This window comes from Chenopodium album, chromosome 17, assembly GCF_948465745.1.
Source record: "Chenopodium album chromosome 17, dcCheAlbu1.1, whole genome shotgun sequence".
NCBI classification, from domain to species: domain Eukaryota; kingdom Viridiplantae; phylum Streptophyta; class Magnoliopsida; order Caryophyllales; family Amaranthaceae; genus Chenopodium; species Chenopodium album.
The window spans coordinates 20778052-20788055 of NC_137850.1; the positions used below are offsets into that span (position 1 = coordinate 20778052).

At 35.2% G+C, this 10004-nt stretch overlaps 1 long non-coding RNA gene across 1 annotated transcript; it reads right to left on the reverse strand.

The window, feature by feature from the left end:
- Window positions 1–1522: 1522 nt before the first annotated feature.
- LOC145587668 (uncharacterized) lies at window positions 1523–4493 on the reverse strand. The gene is made up of 2 exons (XR_014101346.1): window positions 4094–4493; window positions 1523–2086 (listed from the first exon to the last, which is right to left on the reverse strand). It is a non-coding gene; the product is annotated as an uncharacterized LOC145587668 (long non-coding RNA).
- Between the last annotated feature and the right edge of the window lie 5511 nt (window positions 4494–10004).

A 10004-nucleotide genomic window follows, 5' to 3' on the forward strand; every position in this document is an offset into this window, starting at 1 on the left:
AATCCTAGCAACAAGTTAAACTTAAAAGATGCTCTTCGAATTCATCAAATCTAGTATTCTAATTTTTTTTAGGTATTCTCTCATTTCTCTTTACATTTTGATTTTTAGAATTTTGATTTTTATGGTTCTTCATTTTTTTCCTGATTTATTTTATTTAATTTATCATTGAGGAAGAAGAATGATTTTGAAGTCGTTTCAATATCAGATGTTAAAAAAAAAAAAAAAAAAAAAAAAAAAAAAATTGCAATCGAATTTCTATACCCAAACCCAGATGTCGCTAAGCTTATCCGCCCCTTTACTTTCAGGTAATTTCTCGCATCTAAATTACTTCTTGTATGTATTTTTATGCAAATATTTGAGTATGTAATTTTGGTTTAAGTAAGATTGTTTTGGTAATTTCGGAATTTTGTTATTAATTGAATCTTTGTAGACCTAGATCGATTGGGGTGTAGGTTAGTTTGATGCAGCTTGAAGATGAAAATTAGCTTCTAGAGAATATTGCTAATATCGTGTCATTAACAAGTTCGAATGTTCTTAATTCTAGGTTATTTAGTGCATGTGATAAAAATTTGGGCCTGTGTTCATACAATGCAATCTTTCTAGTATAGTTAGCAAAGAGGCACTTTGTGACATTTAATTTATTTATCTTGGTTTTGATGGTATGATAAATATATACTAATAGATAGAATTAATGGCTTGGCTAGTAACTATAGTATACTTAAGCTTAGCCATTCAAGATCACACTAATAAGCTACTCTTTCTAAACAAATTATTATGCAATTTATCTCCCTTCATTATTAGCATTGTGCTTAGTATATATTGAATTAGTGTCTTGTCATAGAGAGAATACAAACGTAATTCATCCTTAATTTTATTAGTATCTTGTCATATAGAGAATGCTTATATGATATGGTCTAAAAGTGAGGTACCTTTGTTCTATGGCCAGCCTGATGAAAAGAGCAGTTGTGTGCTTGACTCCATCAGATCATCATATCTATGTCCTAATTTGCTTGATATATTTTTCTCTATTTTATATGCTTTACCATGAGATTGATAGACATGTGGACTCATAATAGCTATTATATATATGACCTAGTTGCTTCTTTACATGGCAACACACATAGACTTATTCTACCCCTCAACTTTTAGCTTTACTTTAAGATAGACACTAGTGAAAAAAAGCCTATCAGTAACGGGCAAAAACAACCCATCCTTAACGGGCAATGGCCGTTACACACGTGACCGTTACGGATAGCAAATGTTATTTGTAACGGGCACTTGCCCGTTACAAATAAGTAGTTATTCGTAACGGGCAAAACAAGTGCCCGTTACGAATAATGGGGTTATTTTGTAACGGACATTTGAAATGCCCGTTACAAATAATGGGGTTATTTGTAACCAGCACCCAAATATCCGTAACAAATAACCCCGTTATTCGTAACAGGACATGTTTTGCCCGTTGAATACCTACTTATTTGTAACAGGCCTAAAATCTGCCCGTTACAAATAATGTGTAATCCAATTTTAAAAAAAATCCAGCAAATGCTGGATTGCTTGCACACCATTTTATAATTTAATGAGAGATGTTTATATTTTATACAAATTAATATACAATAAACTAATAACTAAAACTTAAGAGAACAGCTAAACCAAATCACAAGTACACTTGTTTTCCTCTAAAGGCATTATGTTTGACTTGTTTGTCTTTGTACTGTTACACTACTTTCAGCCAAACTTAAATCCACCAGAGGGGCCTTCATTGCTCCACATCTAGAACCTAGCTTGGGTATTATCACCAGATGGTCCAACAGCAGCCTCGCTCATCCTCTTCCTCCAATGGAGAATTTTCACTCATAAATCTCATTGTTATCATGACTTTGAAGATTTCCAATGTTTTCCAATCCCTCAGCTTCATCTATCATTTGCGCATAAAAATTAACATCTCCGGTGGTGCCCGAATTCTTCTCTGCTTCACCTACCTTCAGAATGTTCTCCAACCCTTCCAGCTAAACAGTAATGATCCTTGAATCAGGGGCACACAAGCAGATCACATAATGGCTCTATGCACCCCTTAGTTACAAGAAACCTAGAACAAAAATGAATTGTGAGCTGATCTATACCAAATTGTGAGCTAAGTCAATGATTATATTGTGATTTAAGTAAATACATAAAAATAAAACTAGATACATAAAAATGAACTTCTATTAAGCATATTTGGCCATTTAGATAGCTTTAGAATATATTGTGTGCTAAGTCAATAACTGATTAGCAATATCTCATATATTGTGATTACAAGAAACGATCCAATAACATTCCAAAACAAACACAAAATCAGCAAAGGAATTCTCATACAATGTTCAGGAAATGTGCACAGATTTAATATCTCAGGTAATCTACGAAAGCCATAAATCAAATTATATCATTCTGAATCCACACCATTCAACTTTATCAATCATCAATCATAATATTACAAACAAGAATACAGCAGCATCGCAATCATTAAAAAAAATATTGTGAGGGGCAGCAATACAAGTAAGCCATAAATCACTAAGGCTTTTTAATTATTAATAAACAAATATATAATAATGAGTAGCACAATACAAGTACAATAGCCAATTCTAGTGTTGTAATTCTGTCAAATATATGTAAGGCATGGTAATCTTCTCCACCACCCCAAGAGGAATACTCAACCCTTCTTTTACCAATCATTTAAAGATCCTACACATACTTATTTTTTATGCATCAAGCTTTCATTACAATTGAACCACCTATTGTGACAAAATATATATGATACTATCAATGGAAACCAAAGAGCTAATTTCAAATCTTCGCCTCTATAGCTTATGATGAAAGTCAAGTGACATGGAAGAGTTACAAGAGACTATGATGTTGTTCCAAAAGCAAAACATTTAACCCACGCATCAATTAATTATAATATGCCTAAAGGATACTTAAAAACTTTTACCATAACTATATACCCGGGATCAAATAGGAACACAATCAACTAACATTTCACACTTACAATAACCTCATGATTAAAATAAAAATAATATACTAAAAATTATTAAAGTTCCCACCCTCACACCATCCCTTAAAGGAAATATCTAGTAGGAGATTCAAACCATGATATCAGATTCAAAAAAGAGCGTGCCATAAGACAACACAAAACACCGAAACACATTAACATATGCATGTGAGTGTAATTAATTAGGTAGCTTAGAAATAAAAAAAAAAAAAATGATGAATGTATGTATGGTGATAAGGAGCCAAATGTATGTATGTAACATAATTTCGCATGAAAAATCGTTTAAACATGATGTAAAGGAAAAACATGAAAAACGAAAACGAAAATCACCAAATAAATTATAAACTTTGCGACAAAGATTGAAAATCTGAATTCAGATCTCTAACAATAAATGAACTCATACTATTACATTACCATCAAACAGTAATCTAAGCACACATCAGTTCGAATTTCATTATATATCAATTTTACTAACAATTAAGTGACCAAAGCTTACTAATTAAAGAAATTCCTTACTAAAACACATTCCAATTTCACTTCAATTGCATAAAAAAAGCAATCCTGAAAATAGATCACACATAAAATACAAAATCTAATAACTTGTTCAACTGCATTCAAACCAAGTAGCTTAAAAACTACCATTGGCCAATTTAGTTCAATTTCCACTCAAATTCAAGTTATCCTAATAATTAAAAAAATCTAAACGAAGATAATTGAAATTATTTAAATCAACAACAGCTTCAATATAAAAAAAAATATACAAATCCACACCACCAATGCGCCCACCCCCACGACCCACACCACCGACGCGCCCACCCCCACTCACCAGGCCCCAACTGCGACACACCCCCACAATCCACACCACCACCTTCAGCACCCACTACACACAGAATCCGCTACAACTCCCAAAAATTAACAAAATTAAATAAAAATTAACACAAACAATTATCTTAAAATAAACAAAAAGTAAATCAGATCTAAGTAATAACAAGAAAAAAAAAACAAATTAATTATAATCAAAAATTTGAATTAAAAAAAAAAAAAAAAGAAAAAGTATTATATTTTAACCTAAATAAGCACAAGCAGAAGCCTCAACAGCGCGATTCCGCTTAGCTTTAGGGCGAACCTCCTTAAAATCGTCGAAAGAATCATCAACATCAAGATAAGTCGGACTTTGCTCAACAACAGGTTCTCGATTCAATTTCCAAGCCCTAGTTCGTTTCTGCAAACATCCACCATTTCAGAAATCATTCAACAAAGAAGAGAGAGAAAGAGAAGAGAAGTGTTGAACTGATCGAGCAACGAACTGATGCTTCGGACTGATACTGGCTTAACGGTGGGCGTAAAAAGCTTGCGAGGTGGTGGATTGGTGGGCATGAGACGCTATGGAATGCGGTGAGCCGGTGCCTGGTGATTTGAGGAGAGAGAAAGAGAGGAGGAGTGAAGGAAGAAGAGGTGTGAGGAAGAAATGCGGCTGGGGGAAGTGGGAACAAAATAAGGTTTTAAACCCTAGAGCCTTATTTAAGTTGTAACGGGCTTTATATTTGTCCGATACAAATTTGTCCGATACAAATATCAACTGTTCGTAATGGGAATTTATTTGCCGGTTACAATTATTAATTGTTCGTAACGGACATTTGTTTGCCCGTTACAAATAAGTTTTTTCCGTAACGATCATATATTTTGCCCGTTATAATTACTCTTTTTGTGACGGATTTTATCATGCCTGTTACAAATAGGGTGTTACAAATGACAATTTTTCCACTATTGAGAATATGTTATAAACAGGTAGTATTGTATGCATGAACATGGGACCTTTTGTAATTGGTGTAAAATAAGTTAAACATTCTTTAGCTGTAAAAACATCTATTAGACTGTTATTGTTTGTTAAATCACCTTTATTTTTTAAAATTTTTCTTGATTGCAGAATTACATTAGATTTATTAGTGTTAGATTCTAAGATGGTCAGCTTCATAATTATGGTTATATTGATTTGCATAAAAAATTTTCAAAGATTGCTTTTGTTATAACTATGTTACTTGTTTGGAGTGCTTGCTTGTCCCAATTGTTTCTGCTCCCTACGTTTTGGGTTGTGTTTTGCTTTTGCTTAGATAAAAACTTGTATTTTTTATGCCTTTTATCTTCTCTAAATTCTGGAATTTTACTTCTTATAATAAATTTGCTTATTTTTTCACAAGAAGGATGATTCGAAATCAGGTAATTAGTAATATAGAATTTTAATTATTCATTCATGAGAGATGAGGATTTTGTTCATTGAACTTTAATTTTAGATAGTTAATGTTTCAATGTAGCAAATCCATGTTATATTATATGTAGAATGTTATGAGAGGTGACTGCAATTTATATAATGCGTCTTTGGTGTAAAATGGGGGTTATTTTTATCATTTTCTAAAATAAGCATTATACTTATGTTGCAGACTTGGATATGAGTGTCTAGCCTTACTGAAGTTTCAGGTGTAAAGCTGCAAACTTCCATCACTTATCCCCCTAGCTTCCCTCTCTCCATTAAAAAGAAATGTATTCTTTGCACTTGTTCAATTCATTGCAGTTTTCATGCATTGTGAGTTTGATTTCTCCAAACTGCTTTATATGCTTCTACATAATCTACTATCAATGACGCTGACTTGATGAGTTTCTTGCAGATTGTGAACCAGATGAACACTAGAGCCACACTACAGTCGTCACATCTAGAGATATTTAAGTTCTTTGGTAGCTAACGTTTTGATTTTGAAGCATAAGTGTCTTAGTCCTGTTTTAGCATTTCATTATGGTGCTAAAATTTTCTACCTTTAGCTTACTCTAGTTTAGTTTTGAGTTATTTTAATGAATACTATGTCACTTTAATTGTCTTGGATGATGATATAATTTGTTAAAATGTTCTTTTTCTTTTTAGTACCCGAGTGTTCCAAAATGACTCAAAACTGACGTGATGTTCCTAACATCATCACTTTTTGATGCTTCTTCAGTTCAAGGTGGATTTCTAACATAGCATAGCTATTTGCCTAATGATTCAAAAGGTGAATCCTTCTGTCCTTCCTGATAAGGTAACTTGTAATCTGCTGGTTAGACCTTTAGTTTTTAATTTTTTTTTATTAACGTGCAACTAGTGAATTGATGGAGGCTTCCTCTTTACAGGCATTATAATAGTGAATTCATCAAACCATTTTTAAGTTTTGGCCTTAGCCTTGATGTTATTCATTTGAGTTTACTTGAACTGAGATATTTTGCGTATACTTTGTAGTAATATTGTGCTGTAATTATTAATATTATGCATTTTGTCTCTCTAGTTGTTTTTTTTCCCTTGTATTTTATATTTTGAAGTTGCTTTTTGTATAATAATGATTTTATGACAAAGCTAGATTAGTGAGAAATAGAAATGAATTATGTGGGTATCTATCTGAATAGAATATCCCATATGTTGTCATGGTAATGCATTTCCACTGTTCAACTAGATTTTTTCCATCGATATTTCTCACCATCCCTTGTTTCTTCTAAACACCAATATCATCAAAATTAAAACAATAAGTTGTATAAATATTGTTGTTGTTGTTGCTACCGGATGCTGACCACACGGTTGATTCGGTGGGTTCTTGAGCTCCAAACCTTTGACATTGAGATTAGGGATAAAAGAGGAGCGGAAAATGTTGTGGCGGATCATCTTTCTCGTTTGGAAGATTTTCAAATTCAAGATGATGGTTCTCCAATTGAGGATAGAATGCTTGATGATTTCTTGTATGCTATTGAAGCAAGGGAACTCCCATGGTTTGCCGATTTAGTGAACTTTCTCGCATGTGGGGAGTTTTCTCCTTCCTTTTCTAAGAATCAAAGAAAGAAGCTCAAGAGAGAGGCAAGGCATTATGTGTGGGATGATCCCATCTTATACAAGCGTGGGCTCGATGGTTTACTTATACGTTGTGTGCCAAACGAAGAAGTGCCTAGTATCTTGAAAATGTGCCATTCAGATCCAAGCGGGGGCCATATGGGTGTCTCTAAGACCGCCACTAAGGTCCTTCAATGCGGATTATGGTGGCCACATCTCTTTAAGGATTCATGGGGCTTTGTCAAGACATGTGACCGATGTCAAAGAGTTGGGAACATCTCCAAGAGAAATAAAATGCCTCAACAATCTATACTTGAGTTGGAAGTGTTTGATGTGTGGGGTATTAATTTTATGGGACCATTCCCCTCATCTTTCGGAAATCAATACATTCTTGTGGCGGTCTATTACGTGTCTAAGTGGGTTGAGGCCATTGCCTCCCCAACTAATGACCACAAGGTGGTTATGAAGTTGTTTAAGAAGATAATCTTCCCAATATTTGGGGTTCCCAAGGCGGTGATAAGAGATAACGGTTCTCATTTTATTCACCATGCCTTTCAAAAGATGTTGAGAAAGCATGGGGTCCATCAAATATCCGGCCTCCCATATCATCCTCAATCGAGCGGTCAAGTGGAAGTCTCTAATCGTCAAATCAAACTTATTCTTAAAAAGATGGTTGTGAGAAATCTAAAGGATTGGTCGGATAAGTTGGATGATGCTCTTTGGGCCTATCGAACGACTTTTAAGACCTCCATAGGTACCACTCCATACCGCCTAGTCTACGGCAAGTCATGCCATCTCCCAGTTGAAATTGAACACCGTGCTTTGTGGGCAATCAAGAAGATAAACTTTGACTTGGCAAGTGCGGGGGAGAAAAGGTGGTTAGATCTTCATGAGTTAGAGGAGCTTCGGTTTGATGCTTATGATTGTGCTAGTGTGTATAAAGCTCGTTCCAAGGAAACACATGACAAGCTTATTGAGAAGAAATATTTTTGTGTTGGCGATAAGGTTCTTCTCTACAATTCAAAAATGAAGTTGTTTCCCGAAAAGCTCATGTCAAGATGGAGCGGTCGCTATTTGGTCAAGAATATTTTTCCAAGTGGTGTTGTAGAGGTCTCAATGATGGATTCTTCTTCTCCATTTAAGGTCAATGGCCATCGTCTAAAGAAGTATTTCGACGGTGCTTTTGTTGGCCTTGTTCACTCATTGCTTTTCCGACAACCACCTTAATTGGTGGAGGACGTCGAGCTATGACGTTAAACAAGCGCTACCCGGGAGGCAACCCAGTTTTCTAACCTTTTTCTTTTGATTTTACATTTTTCTATATTTCTTTTATTCTTGAGATTTTTCTTATTTCTCTTTCTTTTTATTTGTTTTCTTGATTTTAGGTACCATGAGATTGGTTTGGAGAAAATTTCCAACAATTTTGGTGTTAATTCAAGCTTTCTCGAGGTTTGGTTAAGTTTAGGTGGAATATTGTTGGGGTTTTATGCTCTCATGTTTGCATTTTTATTGATATTCTTCTCTTTTTCGAATGCGCTTTCAAATATCTCCTTATGCAAACACGAGAGTATATTCATGGCTGAAATATTCTTGCTTGGTGCACGCGCACCAAAGGCTGTGCGCGCGCACCAAAGGCTGTGCGCGCGCACCAATGGGGTCATAAATTTTTCACTTACTTTGGCAAAAATTGACGGTTTTTGAACCATCCCCGTACCCCCTTGGTGCGCACGCACCCCATCCCTACGCGCGTGCACCATAGGGGTCAGAGTTTGGCCTGAATTTTTGAACAAAACTAGCCCTACCTTGTGCGTATGCACCCTCTGTCTGCGCGCACGCACCAGGTAGGCAGGGGTTTTCACCATTTGTCGCCGGCCAACGCAAGGATAGCCCTGCGCTGGAGCGCACGCACCAGGCTCCTGCGCGCACGCACCAGCCGCAATAGCCTGGCGCGCCAGCCCCCTTATAACCCCAAGCGCATCACCTTATTTCCCCTTTCTCTCTCCCCGATTTTTTTCCCAAACTTTCCCAACTCTATTCTCTCATCAAACCCTATTATTTTTCTTGCAAAATCATATCGATTTCACCTCTTTTATCCTCATTCTAACATCAAATTACATTTAACTCATCTCATTTTCGAATTTTACAAGAAAAATTCCAGATTTTCGAACCAAAAATTCGAAAATTTTGGGTTTATTTTCGAAAATTTGAAGATTTGTATTGAGGTTTGGAACTTATCTTTGGGTGTTCTATTTGTTCTTAAATCTTCATTTTGGGCAATTTGCAAGTAATTCAAGGCTACATTGAGGTATAATTTCTTATTTTCTAGTCATCTTCTTCCTCATTGTTCAAGCTTGAAACCTTGTTTTTGCTTTCATGGTAGAACTCCATTGTTGGTTCTTTTAACTTGTAATTTGTGTTGAATGATATCATTGAGTGTTAAATTGAAGCTTTTTCATGATGAACTTGTATAATTTGCTTGATTCCTTGATTCACCATTGTTGGTCATTTTCTCTCTCATGGGTATTCTTTATAATGGTTTTATTGCTTTGATAATTCAATGCTTGAGATTATTTTGCTCAATTTGACTCATGATTTGGTCTCTTATGTTCATTTTTGCCTTTAATCCATGCTTACTTGTTTTAAATTTATGATTATATAATAATGGCATTTTGTTCATATGTAGCCATCTCATGATTTGGTCTCTTACTTGTTTCTATTTTGAGATAATTGCTTTTGTGCTTGATTCTTGAGCAATTTCTTATGTTTATTATTGAAATATGACAAATGTAAGATTTTCACATGAGTTGTTCTACTTCTTGTAGATGGCTCCTATCCGTCACAAGAAGCGGGCAAGATCAAGTTCTAGCAAACCAAGGCATGTTGTTCCACCTCCACCCGAGGTAGAAGAGACATACGACATTGAGTTCTCTAAAGAATCACATTGGGATCGTTTCAAGCGTCTATCCAAGAGAAAGCTTAGACCAACAAGATTTTACGATCAAGCAACAACCAAATTTCTCGGCATAGATGAGAACGTTCGGCTTCTTGCAAAGGGCCTTCATCTTTTATAGTTCTTGGATTTGAGCGCCCCTACTTATGCTAGGGTGACCTATGAATTTCTTTCTTCTCTTGAAGTAG